This window comes from Leptonychotes weddellii, chromosome 4, assembly GCF_054177405.1.
Source record: "Leptonychotes weddellii isolate Sample4059 chromosome 4, ASM5417740v2, whole genome shotgun sequence".
Classification (NCBI taxonomy): Eukaryota; Metazoa; Chordata; class Mammalia; order Carnivora; family Phocidae; genus Leptonychotes; species Leptonychotes weddellii.
The window spans coordinates 141,916,159-141,930,917 of NC_138372.1; the positions used below are offsets into that span (position 1 = coordinate 141,916,159).

Genomic DNA, 14,759 nt, shown 5'->3' on the forward strand with positions numbered 1-14,759 from the left:
AATTTTTGTAAGAGCAAGAACATTTTTTGACCTGCAAAATTTACTATAGTTTGTTGTTTTCCCTACAATGTTGAAAGTCAGAAGAAGAGTAAGAATTTATTTAATTTCCTGGTACTATATATATATATATGATATATAATATAATAATATAAATGATAATATATATATGCATCTGGATATTAAAAGACATCTGCATTGTTTATTGTTTTTTTTAAAGATTTTATTTATTTATTTGACAGAGAGAGACACAGCGAGAGAGGGAACACAAGCAGGGGGAGTGGAAGAGGGAGAAGCAGACTTCCCGCTGAGTAGGGATCCTGATGCGGGGCTCGATCCCAGGACCCTGGGATCATGACCTGAGCTGAAGGCAGACGCTTAACAACTGAGCCACCCAGGCGCCCCTGTTCATTGGTTTTTTTTTTTTACTTTTAATCTAGATGCTGAATTAATCATTAATTTTAGCTGAGTACTATAAGGGAGAGCTACTTATTTATAAGTCCTTTTATTGTTACATTTTCTCAGTGATATTTTGGGTAGAATGAAGAGCCCATGTTTCTTGGAGAAAATAGTTTGATCAAGTTGTAATTGTATAAATAGCCATTTTTAATTAAAAATGTTTTTTTCTATTTTACTTTGTTTAAAATATATATATATAACAATTCATACAGGTCTGCAATAATATTTGCCAGTCATTTACATCTACTACCTCTTAATTTATTTTTCTATTTAAGGAAAATTTAAATTATGAACATAGCATTAGCATTAGAGAACCCTGGGAAGCTAATTTATTTTAATCATATGGAATTAACATAGTTGACAACCTTGAATCTGATTGTTGGTCACATTATGATTTTAGATAAAATGTTATCATTTTAGAGAAACTGATCTCTTAGGAGTCATGTATCCTCTACTTTTTATCCTTAAATTTCGTAAGTGATTTGAGAAAATTTTCTTTGTTCTGCTCTAGCATTTTTGAGATTTAAATCAAATAAGATTTTCGAAGTTCCCAATCTCCTAATATAAAATTCATATTTTCTTGTGAGTATGTAAAACTTCTCACAATGTTTTGATTATCATTTGAGAAGCAACAGGAAGCCTGAAAGAATTTGCCCTTCCACTACCTGGCGGGATAATCTTTATCTCTGGTGGGCCTAAATGTAGAGTATATAAAAGGGGGTGAAAGCTGTGGTACGATGAATTTAATTATAGTCATAAAGTCAGTCACTTTTTTGTTGTTCTTAAAAGGTCAAGTAAAAATAACTGGATGTGTTATACCAATGGAGTAAATACTGAGAAGGAATGCAGATCGCTCTTTCAGCTCCTTTTTTGTAGGTCAGTGAGATTCTAGAGATTGGCATTGAGACTACGTACCAATTATAATAATTATAATAATGGTAATAACAACTTTCATTTGCTGACTTCTCCTGAAAAGCAGACATCTTGCTGCACGTGTATCATCTCTAATCAACTGACTGTCCTGCAGGGTAGATGCTGTTTTCACCTGTGACTTTCAGAGGGTCAGTAACTTGGCCGAAGTCACAAAACTACTAAAGGTTAATACCAAATTTAAACTCAGGTGGTTATACTTATGATTATAATTATAATGATTATTATACTGATTTGGTGGCATGAGATAAGCCGCAGTTTCTCACTGCCTGTTTCTTGCGAAGTTGTTTTCAGGTAATCCAAATGAGTGGGGACAACCCAAAATGGGCGTACTTGGGCTGAGTCCCTGTAAGAACAAACTGCCTTCAAATGATTGATTTAGCCAGTAATAAACGGCAAAAAAAAAAAAAAAAAAAAAAGTGTTTACAAATCCATCAAAACTATTTGAATGGGAATTTCAGCCCTGTAGAAATGTTTGCAGAGTGAACTCTGGAAAACAGCTTGACCTTAACACGAAATGAGACCCAATAAAAAGTGGAGAAAGGAAGGAAGGAAGAGGGGAAGAGGGCATTGTTTGCAGGGAAAGCTCGGGGCACTGTGGAAACTTTTCGCTTTTCTGAAGGAAATGCAGTGCAGCAGATGGGAAGAGTGGAAGTGAGATAAACATAGGAACTGGAAAAGTAAGCAATACATTCTAACAGGTTCTGTATCAGAGATCTGGAGAAGTGGAAAGATTAGACAAGGGACTGTTCTGAAACTTGACAGTGGCTGTGTGTCAGCCCGTCTTACGTACATACCGGAGATGGAAAGTGGAATTGCTCAGACAGAAGGCTGTGATTATATTTTTCTGACAGTGAGAAGGGAAAGTCTCTTTAAGGATCATTTTTCAAGATAGAGATTTATCAAGGTGGAAATCTACAGATATATAAAACACGTTGCCCCCCTACCTGTTTAACAATGGGACGTGATGTCATTTCTCTTGTTGCATAGAATTAGCGCAGGGTAGTCTATTTTTGATTCAGATGAGCTTTTTTTAAGTGCAAATTGTGGTCCAGTCTAGTTAACCAACCCTCAGAACCTCTATGACTTGTTTTTGGCCGCAGAAGCATTGACATGTGTGAGTGTTTATACATGACCACACATGTGGGGAGGCAAAAAGGGGAATATATAAAGAATGTTCTCATTTCTTAAAGATACAGTCATCTAGGAAGGAAAGGAAAATGGGTATAGGTGAGAAAGGGAATAAATATAAGGGGTGGAGAAAACGTTACGTTTGGGCTGGTAAAGGAAGGAATATGTTCTTTCTCAAGCTTCCTTGTTGTATTGTGCATCTTTCTAGTAAGGAAGCTGTTCACCAACACACACCTGCCTCATCCAGTCCTTGAGCCTTGGGCTCCTACATCCTGTCCTAGTGGCTGAATACCAAAGGGAATACTGAGATACAGAAACTCATAACAAGAAACAATTCTACAAAGATATAGAGTGATACTAAAAAAAAAATGGACAAGGAAAATAGCCTATATTCTAAGGAAAACCCAATTTAGAAAAGAATGATGTTTTCTCTGTAATACTGGTAGGCGTGTTGGAGAACTTCTAAGGTAGCCCTAAAAATCAGTTCACTAAGAAAAGGAATGAACTTCAAAAATCTACATTAAATGTGTATCTTATTTTTACACTTAAATTGCCAAATCAATATTAGATATATTCATTTACCTTTTTAGTTTATTTAGCGATTGTTTAGCTGTTTTGATATCGAATGGTATATGAACCTAGGAGAGTTTGATGCAGTGTAGTGTAGCTTCAGAACTCCTCACTTGCATAGACTCCTTCCATGACCCTGACCTAATTTTGTAACTATGGCTTTGTATTCTTCTTCTAAAGAGGGCCTCCTAAATTATATAAGCTTTAGGCTCCAAAAAGCCTGAATCAACCCCCGTTAGTACCTTTAGTCAATATGAGTGAGCTCTAGGAGATAGCAATGAATGTTAAGTTTGGTTTCAAATTCCTATTTTTTGGAAAACCTTGAATAAGATTCCTAAAATGTTTTGGCATTTAGATATCTGAATTCCAAATCTGTTATCATTATAGGGTAAGTTACCCTGTGCCTGTAGAGACCACGGATACTCGTGAAAGTACTGGGTTAAAAATTAAAGCAGAGGGGCACCTGGGTGGCTCAGTCATTAAGCGTCTGCCTTCGGCTCAGGTCATAATCCCAGGGTCCTGGGATCGAGCCCCAAATCGGGCTCCCTGTTCCCTGCTCCACGGGAAGCCTGCTTCTCCCTCTCCCACTCCCCCTGCTTGTGTTCCCTCTCTCACTGTCTCTCTCTCTGTCAAATAAATAAATAAAATCTTAAAATTAAAGCAGAGAGGGGAAAAATTCTCCCACGTTTCTAAAAATCTGGGCGATGCTGTGGATACTATCTATGTTTTTCCTGCGTTATCACCACAGCCAAGGACCTCTTGATGGCCCTGAGGGAGGAGGTGGTGTGGGAAGACCTTGTGGTAACAAGAGTCTAAATGGGTCTTCTGATAACATACTTGGGACTCTGACTCGTGGTAGAAGCTAGATATGGATCTGAGTTGGGACGAGGCTAATGTGACCTAGAATAGTTTTTTATGCAAACTGCATCAGGATTAGATTCAGCTGTAAGAATAGGTTCCTGGAAGCTGCCACAAAACTCTCCTGCTTACACCCCATTGTCCAGAACTTACTCTTAGGAGTGGTCCACCTCACTAAAAGGGAGGCTGGCAAATGCGGTCTTTATGATCAGGTGGCCACATGCCCAACTCTACATTCTGTTACTATGAAGAGTTTTCAGCTTATGCAAAGGGCATAGATTTTATTTGTCTTTACTTCCTGACTCAAAGCATTATGCCGTCAGTCCATTCAAAATGCATGCTTTATCCAGTTTGATAAATATTTATTAAACATGTACGATATCAGGGCGCCTGGGTGGCTCAGATGGTTAAGTGTCTGCCTTCGGCTCAGGTCATGATCTCAGGGTCCTGGGATCGAGTCCCGCATCGGGCTTCCTGCTCCTTGGGAGCCTGCTTCTCCCTCTGCCTCTCTCTCTCTCTGTCTCTCATGAATAAATAAATAAAATCTTTAAAAAAAAAAAACATGTACGATATCAGACATTGTGGGCCATGCTGTGGTTAGCATGTAAGTAAACACAGGGAAGCCCCTGGCTATTCTGGAGTTTACGTGATCGTGGGGAGGCAGACATTAATAAAATAATCACGCAAGTGGCCCAGGGTGGTTTGACATAGTGAGGAAGGTGAGAGAAAGTGTCCCTAAGAATGCAATACTTGAGCTGGCATCTAATGCTAAATAGGCATTAAGTAGGAGAAAAGAAGTAATAGTGTTTCAGGAAGACAGGACAACATGTTTTTGGCAAGAGCTTGACGAACAGGCAAAGAGGACAATGGAGATTGTAATGTGATTTGACCCCAAAGAGATGGGTTTAGGTCAGAGGGATGGCAGTGATCCAAGATGAGGGATAGAAATGATGAGAAGAAGCGTAAGAGAGGAAGACAGATATCGTGAAAGCTGAAGCATTAAATGCAAATCTGAGCTTCCCATAAGCCATTGTAGAGAAAGAAAATGGGGGTAAGGTGTAATATTGATTGCCAAGCAGTAGGAAAATAGGGTTTATCAGGAGAAATAGTTGTTATCTTCTATTTTTGAGCTCTGAGAATCATTCGTCATTAGGGTATTTGAACTAGAGTTGGATAAAGGGCATTCAGATACGGACCGAAGTTGTTAGTTGCTGTCCCAGAATATGCATTCTCCATTGGGCTTTTGCACTTTGGATGTGTGGTTTGAATAAAGTCTATTTATAATTAGTAAATTATATTGTAGTAATGGAACACTATGGTAATCAGTAATTACTTATGAATCATACTCTTAAAAGGATAATGAGAGAGGAGAGGCCTCTTTGGGATGAATCATTTTGTTAAAAAGGAAAGAATAAACAATAAGATTGTATGGAAAGCAGTGTTCAGATATTACCATCTTAAATTGGCTTGATCTTTCTGTGTGGATCGGCCTAGCTTATTGAAGAGACTGTTTCAGAGATTGTGAGATTTGGCTTTACTTTTTGTTGTTGTTGATGATTCCTTAAATGAATGCTAGGTTTGAATCTTGAAGACTGAAGCAGCAAACTGAAGAAATAGTGGTGTCTTGATAACAGAACAGATCTGTGAAAGATAAATTACAGTTCAGAGTATCCTCACTTAGAGGTTATCAGGCATAACTTTCATCTTTGGAGCAAGAAGTGCCTTAATTATATAGAATCCTCCTCTGAATGGAATGGAATTATTTCAGTGACGGGTTTTTTTTGGGGGGGGGGAGTAGAGAGGGAGGTAGGGAGAAGAGGAAGAGATAATAAGAAAAAATACTTAAATATATAAGCTTTGAAATACACATTTTAGAAGCATCTTTTAAGGTAGGGTGTTTTTTTATGCTCCCATACTTGCTTATGTATTGACTCTTTCAAGTGCCCATTGAGAGAAATAATGAGAAGCAAAAATTCTTGAATGATATACTGCTGAGAATTTGCCTTCTTTTATCTTATGTGGGAATTTCCCTTATGCTCCAGATCTTTAGTGAACTTAAATGTTGAGAAAAGCTCTTTTCACATGGAGGATGATAGTCACATCTGGGATAAGTGTTTAGAATTAGGACTATAGAAATAATTTATAAATCACTGTTCTGTCTTCCTAAGTTATTAATACTTTATTTGTGACTTTTATATAAGTACCGTACATAAACATCAGCATGTTCAATAATTTCCCCTTTCTAGCTATAATAGAATACCACAAATTACAGTAGTCACCCATTAACTCTAGAGATTGAGTTTCTTCTCAAAATAGCAGGCTTAGCTCTGGACCACTGTCATCAACTGTTCCAGAATTGTTTCTTCATCCAGGATCTGAAAATTTATAGTCCAATAAATGTGGACTCTATTCTTTTGATCTGTTTAATTGCTCATATTCTGGAATATGAAAAAAGGTTATTGCCAAAGCAATGACATATTAGATAGGTTAAGGAAATCACATGCCTTTTTGAAAATAATTGTCCACTGAATATAACTATCCGGAATATGGCAAAACCCTCCATTTTCTTATAAACTTATAGCAAGTCCAAGGGGACTTAGGTCAGTGATCCACAGCGTAATGGACCTTTGCTTTTCAAGTGGTTGAAATATTGAGATTTAGGTGTTAGCAAAAAGGGGTAACAATTGCATAGTTCTATTTTTGTATCTGGTGATATAACCGTATGTACAATTTGGCAACGCAGAGTTAATTTACCACGACACTTTTGTTTGGTTAATCTATTACCAAACTGTTTTAAGCCCAACAATATCATGCGGCTATTAGGCAAAGCAAACAAAAACTGAATCTTAAACTTAAATGTCCTCGCCCTTCAATACGAAGCTGTAGTGTTCTGTTTTTGACTGTTACAGTCCTTTAACCAAAGCTATCTTGTCTGATGATAAAACCATAAGTGTATGAAGCTCACACATATTTCATCTCTTTTATGACCTTATCTTTCATGAGCGGCTTCTGTGAAGGTATCCTAACTATAGGAAGCACCTGGAAAACATATGTGATATCTATTCTCTGATAAGCAGTGTGAACAAGAAAGTAGATCTGTCACTTCTGAACTGTTCATTGTTAAAAAATACTTTGATGATTTAGCTGATTGCAAAATACATTATAGGGATGACTAACAGCTACAGCAACACTCCTAGTCAAGAAAGTTCAATAGTTATATTGTACAAGAATTTCTATAAGAGGTTAATATTGATAGGAACTACATGGATTAAAGGAGCAGGGCTGAGAAGGGCTGTTTTCTTGTTTGACTGCTCGCAAACCCTGCTGCTATTTGGGCTGAAAAAGTGGCTTTCTCAGAACGTGGCAAATCTTTAATTTATACAGGAGTGTCTAACGTTGAGTGAAAAGATGTTTGTGTTTTTGAAATTATTTTTGCCTAGCAAAAGGAGAGCCATGGCTTTTACCACCTTGTGCAACAATACCTAATATAGAATTTAAAGATTCAGTTTCATGTGTTCGAGAGACTCTATTCTAGTGCATTTCTCCGAGTCATTTGTGCTGTGTATTATATTGCTCAAGGACACCTTCGATTTCCTCCTATAGGGCTCACATTGATTCTGAAAACTAGACTAAGGAAAATGGAAGGGCCCACAAAATATGTATGATATCTTTTAAAAGAGCAACAAAAGAGTTTAATCTTGCAATGGAAAACCATTAACTCCATAGCCATAATTTTAGAAATATTATAGATTTTGTTACCGCTTGACATTTATTCTGTTTCATCTTTTTACGAATTGGTCTCTGGATATATATTGGTTATCCCATTCAATGTGTTTGTGCTTTGCTAAAAATACACTGAAATTTCTATTTAAAAGTATGTGAATAAAGAATTTGGCAAGTAAATGAATGGATGTCAAATGCATTTCTAGTTCTTTCTGTAATTCTCTCTCTAGCATCCTTTTCTCTCTTCCTTTCCTCTTCCTACCAACAAAGCTTTTGAAGCAATATCTTAACAAACTTGTCATTATTATCTTGGCTACTAATTATTCATGCCATTTTTTCATAAGCAACTAGGAGTACTGATTTCAAACATATAAGAATCAAAAAATGGATAGAAGGAAAAAAAAACAACGGTCAGTAAAGTCATTTCCATTCAAATCAAGAAGAAGCTGGAGCTGGATTTGTATCAAAATAAAGTTCTATTTATAAATTTTCCATGAGAATAAATATATTGAAAAGGAAGAAGCAAGTCCCTATTGTGAGGGGGAAACAAATGGTGTTTCTTAAAAGTAGTTCAGAGATTTCACGTTCGATTAAATTATTTTTTAATCATTTCACTTTTCATTAGTAAAAAGATTAAAAATGAATTTGGTAAAAACATTACCATAAAATGAGAGTTAGTTTCCTGAGATAAACTTAGAAGATGAAGGGTCTAAAAGTTGACAAATGTGACATATTTTAGTTATTAAATAGAAATAGTGTGCTGAAGGCAATTAATTAGCAAATGTAATGGTACTGTAGTAGGTTATGGTAAAAAGAATGAAACCAAGATCTAATTTTATCACTCGTCAGTGAGCAGTGGTAATTGATTAAGCACCTATGTGTAGTTGACTTTACTAGGTTCTGGTTTTGTTTTGTTTTTTTTCTTTTTTGGTATACTTTAGAAAAAATCATGCCTATAAATATTATATCCTCAAACATTTCATTTTAATATGTAAGCATAATGAAGAAACAGGGCTTATAATATGGAGAGGAGAAGCAACTATCAGATCGCATCCAGTTCTCTTTGTTGCTTGATACTCAGTAGAGTTTCACTGTAATATCCTAATAGGATATTGGAGTATGGTCACTGGAGTCAGACTAGCTTGGGGTCAGTTCTTGGATCTGCTAGCAATGTGTAGGCATCTTCTGAAATACAGGGATACTGTACAGGCTGGATTGATGCAATGTTCATAAAGCATTTAGCTAGTGCTGAGTGGTACTCAAGAAATGGTAGCCATGTTTAGGTTTAATATAGAACCCAAGCTTGAGGACATGTTCTCTGCCTTATTCATCTTTATGATTTTAGTATATGGCACATAGTAGATGTTGAAGTGAATATAAATTTAATTTTAACCCATTTAGTTTTCTTCACTCAAGTGTATTACTTTGTATGACATTCTTATGTTTTTGGTCATCTTTCCCTTTTTTGGCATTTTTTTCTTTAAGAAAACATGATTAAATAATTGATCAAGGGCTCTAAACTATTCTTTTGTCTTAGATTTATTTTTATTAATGTGATATATATACTGCACATTGACCCCGTTTTAAAATAGCTTAAAACAGTTGCAAAATGTAATTTCTTTTGAGCTGTTAATTGTATACAATCAACTATCTTTACAGTGTTTCTTTAACTAAATACTCTGCAATATTTATTTTCAGTAGTTCTAATTATATGTGCTGCATAATGAAACAAATTAGAGCAAATTGTTCCATGAATCAGGATTATCAATACTGAGTATTGCTCCAGATGTTGGTGCAAGTTGAAATCTAAGCTCTATAGTTCCATTTTGGCAGTTAAGTGACATTTAATGAAAGTATTTTATTATATGAAATTACTAGTTCAATCAAGCCCCTAATAGGCTGAATTATAATATTTTCATTTTGAGTGATTTACCAAATTTCTCTGTGCATCAAGGATCTGCTGAGATTTGTAGTCATCCTGCTATTTTCTTTTCCCAGTAGATAGTAGATGAGGATGATCCTGGGTAAATTTAGCCTAGACTGAATAAAAGAAGGGACTTGATTCCTTTAACCATCATACAGTAGCAGCATTTCTCAAACTATTTCTCTTAGCATCCTAAAACTTTGTATGGATTCTACTTATGCATCATTGAAATGTCTTTAGTTTCACCACCATTTTTTCTGCACAGCAACTTAATTACTGTAATGTTTTTTATAAGGATTTTTTTGGGGGGAGATAGCTTTCATTTTTAATCTGAGAAATGATTTTCAATCATGGAGCCTCAGGGCATTAAACCTAAAGAATTCAGGTTTATCTCAGGTTATGCCTCCAAAATTTCAGAAATTTTATTGGGTCTTTCCTCCAGGAAACTTCTGCACCAAGTCTGGGCTAGGTGTCATGCCTATGGGCTCCTGTCACATGTTGGACTGCTCCCATCAAAGTATTCGCCACATGAGATTGCAATCTATTGATCTGTCTCTGTTTTAGTCTGTAAGTTATATTAGAAAAGGAACCATCTTTGTTTTGTATTCTTAGTGCTCAGCACAGTGCCTGGGACTCAAAAGTTAATTTAATGTATTAATAAAGAATGGTTTATATCATCTCTGTTCAATAAAGATGAACATTTGTAGATTCAACTGGATTCTTTTAACATCTGATTTTTGTGATTATTGTGATTACTCTGTAATACAGTCTTCCAAACATAACTGTTTCCCACTATATTTCTCATTATTTTCCCTCTAAATAATGTAATTTGCCTAATAAAATATTTCAAAGTAGACTTAACTATAGTCTCACAAAAATTCTGGGCAAGAATGTCTGAGACATGGGTTAGAGTGTTGTTATGGAATGAGTAAGGGGGAACTCAAAGACCAGATATCTGCCAAAATGTGTTCATAGAAACTCAATAAATATATGTTGGTTACTGTATTTGTGTCACATGATCATATCAGCCCCCTACTGAAATACCTCTAATGCTTTTCACTGCCTTCAATATGAAGAGCTCTGGAATTAATTATACTAGCTTCTCCATGGTCAATGTCATTTTATGCTTCTGGTCTCTGAATTTCTATATCTTATGTGCTTTCATTTGGAATTATTTATTGACCACCTTGATTGTAGGTTTTAATCAGTGGTTATTTCTCTTATGCATATTACCTAGCTCCTTTACTAGATTATATGGTCCTTAGGAGAAAGTATATATCTCACTGTATCTTCAAAACTATGCATTGTAAATGTTAATGATTGATCAAATTGTGCATGGCACCACATGTTTCCAACAATTTAAATGTAATAGTAAAATTCAGAAAGATGTACTCCTTTGTGTGGCCACCAGGGTGGTATAGTTAGTATTTGAATATAAAACTTAACCTCTCCAAGTGGTTCTACCCAGAATTTTACTATCTGAGCCTTGTGTATGTAATTTTTAACAGCATGTCTCATGCTTGCTTCATTATGTGTTGCTCTGGGATTATTCAGCTCTTTCAGGTGTGCACAGTTCTGTACTCAGCTGGTGGGGGTGGTGCATGGCAGAGGCAAGAAAAGGTGTTCTGGAAAGAATGCTAGACTGGCAGTTAGGAGACTCAAATTTAATTCCTCACCTTGAATAAACTGCTGTTTTTGTGACTTTTACGATGCCCTTTCATGCTCTCCCATAATCCTACTTCCTGCTTGTTGAGGAAAGGACATCTACCAAAAGCTGCTTCAATCGGTCACACCGTGATGGCTGGGAAGCACTTATTGTTCAAGCATGAGAAGGTTCAGGAAAGGTGCCTTATGCAGATACAAATATGGTAGCTATAAGATCAAACATAAGTTACTGATCCTGTCTGTGCATCGATTTTGTAGTTAGTAAATTTCTCTAATTTGGCTCAGATCATCTCCTGAGTCCCCTCCTTGTTTCAAGATTCATAAGACATGAGAAAAGTGCTTGGAAGGAATAGATGCTGTTTAAAATTATAGGTTGCATTCTCTCCTCTTCACTATTGGGGAGGACACTTTGCTTTATAAGCTCCCCTGCATTATTGTCCTGAGTTAAACCTCCACTCAGAAGTGGAAATGCAATCAAAAGCTTATTGGAGTAGATGGCAGAGTCTAGTGTGGATTCTAGTGTCCATGAAGAGTGAAGTGTTGTAAAGGCCATATTTCCCCCAATTAGGTCAGGTATCCTGGGGGTACTCAAGAAGGTTAAGGTGCTATACTGATTATTGCATTAAGTAGCATTGAATCAATTGGTGAGAATGTTTTCAAGTTTCTTATATTCTTTGTGTATCAGTGAGAATGTTTCATCTTTATATTACCATGACTTAAGTAGCTTAACTTGTTACTTTTCCTTTCTATTACAGGGAAATGAAACCAGAGACTCAGAGTCTAAATAGACACAATATGGAGAAATTGATAATGTTACCTTTATTTTTATTATATTTATTTTTATTATTACCTTCTATTATGGGCATCTAATACTGATTTTTCTTTTATAGCAGTGATAAGGAGTTTTGTTTTTAAAAATATGTTTATATGTTATAAAAAGTGAGTCTATTTAAAGAAAGTTTACTGCAAATTATTGTATAAGCCATGACTGGATGAAAACCATGAACATAATAGTGCTTCAGTAGAGTTCCAGAAGAAAACTTGGTCAATGGATTTCACTAAAGAGAGTTTGGTGAAGGGACAGTGCATGAAGTGTGGATAGGGTTAAGGGAACCAAACCAACAAGGGATGTGAAGCCCCCAGGGCTGGAAACAGTGGGAAGCTGTTAGCCCTCCTGATCTGAAGAGTCACGGGAAGTGACAGTGATGCGGGAGCATGGGAGAAGCAGGCAGACCACTTCCCAGGAGTGCTAAATGTACAACACAGCCATTGCTTACAACTGGAGACCATCCAAGAGGGTAGAATTGAGGGATACGGACCTGTCTTCCCTCTTCCTGCCCTCTAATCCTCTGATCTTGTCAGTGCCTCCTATTGATTGAATCCAACCAGAAATCAGAGAACAAAGCAGCCCCAGTGATGGGGTCCACAGAATCCTGCCTCCATGGGGCACAAAGGACAAAGTAGAACGTAGAGGGAGGAGAGTCAATGGAGGCGAACAGGAAGGGGCAAAGCAGCGAATAACCAGTTCATATAAAGTATCAGGGTTCTCTGCCAGAGCTAATACTGTAGGATTCCAGGTATGCCAGTCTGCTACCTGCATGGCATTAGTTCAATACTTACATATATGCAGGGATACTCTTTAAAGTATTTAACAGCGGGTACAACCTGGGCTCTGACCAATCAGAGCCTGCTGAACAGGCTTTAAACCCTTAGTCTCTGGATTAGGGGAGGTATGAAGGCGCTCCCTAGACAGGGGCCAGGACAGGCAGGGTTGGGCTGAGCAGCACTTAGTTAGTTCAGGGTTCACAGTATTTGAAAATATTATAAGGCAGTAGAGCCTACTTGTCTATGCAGGCTGAGATTCATCCCTCTTTGTGTCTGAGAAGTGAGAGCAGAACTCTTCCACTGATCTTGTAAGATAATTGGTTGATGTGTCTATGTTGTTCTGTGTGACCTGTAAAAAGGAGTACAGATTAAAACTCTTATCTTACTCCTGGGCCTTTGTACCTTTCTTATGGCACTTGGACCTTGTCTTGCACTCTCATTATTTGTGAATTTACTCTCTTAGATGGGTTTTATACTACTTCTAAAAAGGTATTATATTTTCCCATGTATATCCTTCTATACCTATTGTAGTTCCTGAAACATGGTAGATACTCAGTATCTATTATTTTATGGAAAAAACTTCATTGCTATTCATGGTGATCATCCCGAAAAGAAGAGAGAACTCAACTTTCAAAGATCTTTCAATTCCAGACATGGGGTTTGGTGGTGTGGGGTGTATGTTTTATTCTTGGTTACCTGCCAGAGCCAACGATCCTCTGTTGTGGAAATTATGACAACTGAACTGTCGCTGGGCTTCTGCATGCTCTCTACCTTTATTCCACTTTTTAAAATGATTCATTTTGTGAAGCTATATATAGAAATGAATATAAAATTTATGGAGTCTAAATTTCAAAATTCATCAACATCACGTTAATGTCAATTGTAGTAATAGTTTCCTGAAAATTTTGTAACTTCTAGGTTACTTGTAAAGCTTTTAGGAATTCAGTGCATTTTTTAAATAATCATATAAAGAATTAAGTACTATTATAGATTTGGGCAACTGTGTGGAAAATATTTACTGAATACTTCAGAGAAAGACTAGGTGGGTAAACAATTTAATTTAAAAATTTTGGCATTATTAGATTCAGGGTTTAGTTGCCAGGTTTTTGGTATGCATTCTTTATTTCTGACATCACATTTTCTTGTATTCTATGTTCTGATCTCTATTATCATTGATAGTAGGTATATTATGGAATATTTTTGTGTGTACCATGTCACCATGGATTACTTTCCTATAAAGCAGTTACTTTATCACTTAAAGTGAAGGTACTTACAAATTAAACTTTTTACTTTTAAAATGCAATTGCACTGTTAATATATCTTCTTTGCCATGACTATACTTTTTGCTCAAAATATATTACATTTTTTTTTCTTATGTGGAAATGAAAGGCATGAAACAGTGTGAACTAGCTACACTTATCAAGAACAAGTATAGCTTGGGGACCTGGGTGGCTCAGTCAGTTAAGCGTCCAACTCTTGATTTCAGCTCAGGTCATGATCTCAGGGTCGTGAGATCTAGCCCTGCATTGAGCATGCAATGGGGTCCGTGCTGGGCGTGTAGCCTGCCTAAGATTCTCTCTCCCTCTCCCTCTGCTTCCTGCCCTCCTTATGCTCTCTTTCTAAAAAAAAAAAAAAAAAAAAGAACAAGTATAGCTTTATAGCTTCTTGCGTTGTGAAGACTTGAGTCACTGGCTCATCTCATCTCATATGCTACATATGCTAATCATTCAATGATGGCCTTTTTATACCCATTTAAAAAATACAACCAAGTTTTAACACATTTAAAGCTGGGGGGAATCTGCAAAATAATCTAAATTCAGCCCAACATGTAAATATGTCTTACCCCAAGCCTTCATTTGTTTTTGTTTTGCTGCATCTTGCCTTTATAAAAATTATT

General features: G+C 36.5%; 1 protein-coding gene across 5 annotated transcripts in view; it reads left to right on the forward strand.

The window, feature by feature from the left end:
• ZFPM2 (zinc finger protein, FOG family member 2) overlaps positions 1-14,759 on the forward strand; it is a 421,250-nt gene that overhangs the window by 99,707 nt on the left and 306,784 nt on the right. The gene's annotated exons all lie outside the window — the stretch shown is intronic.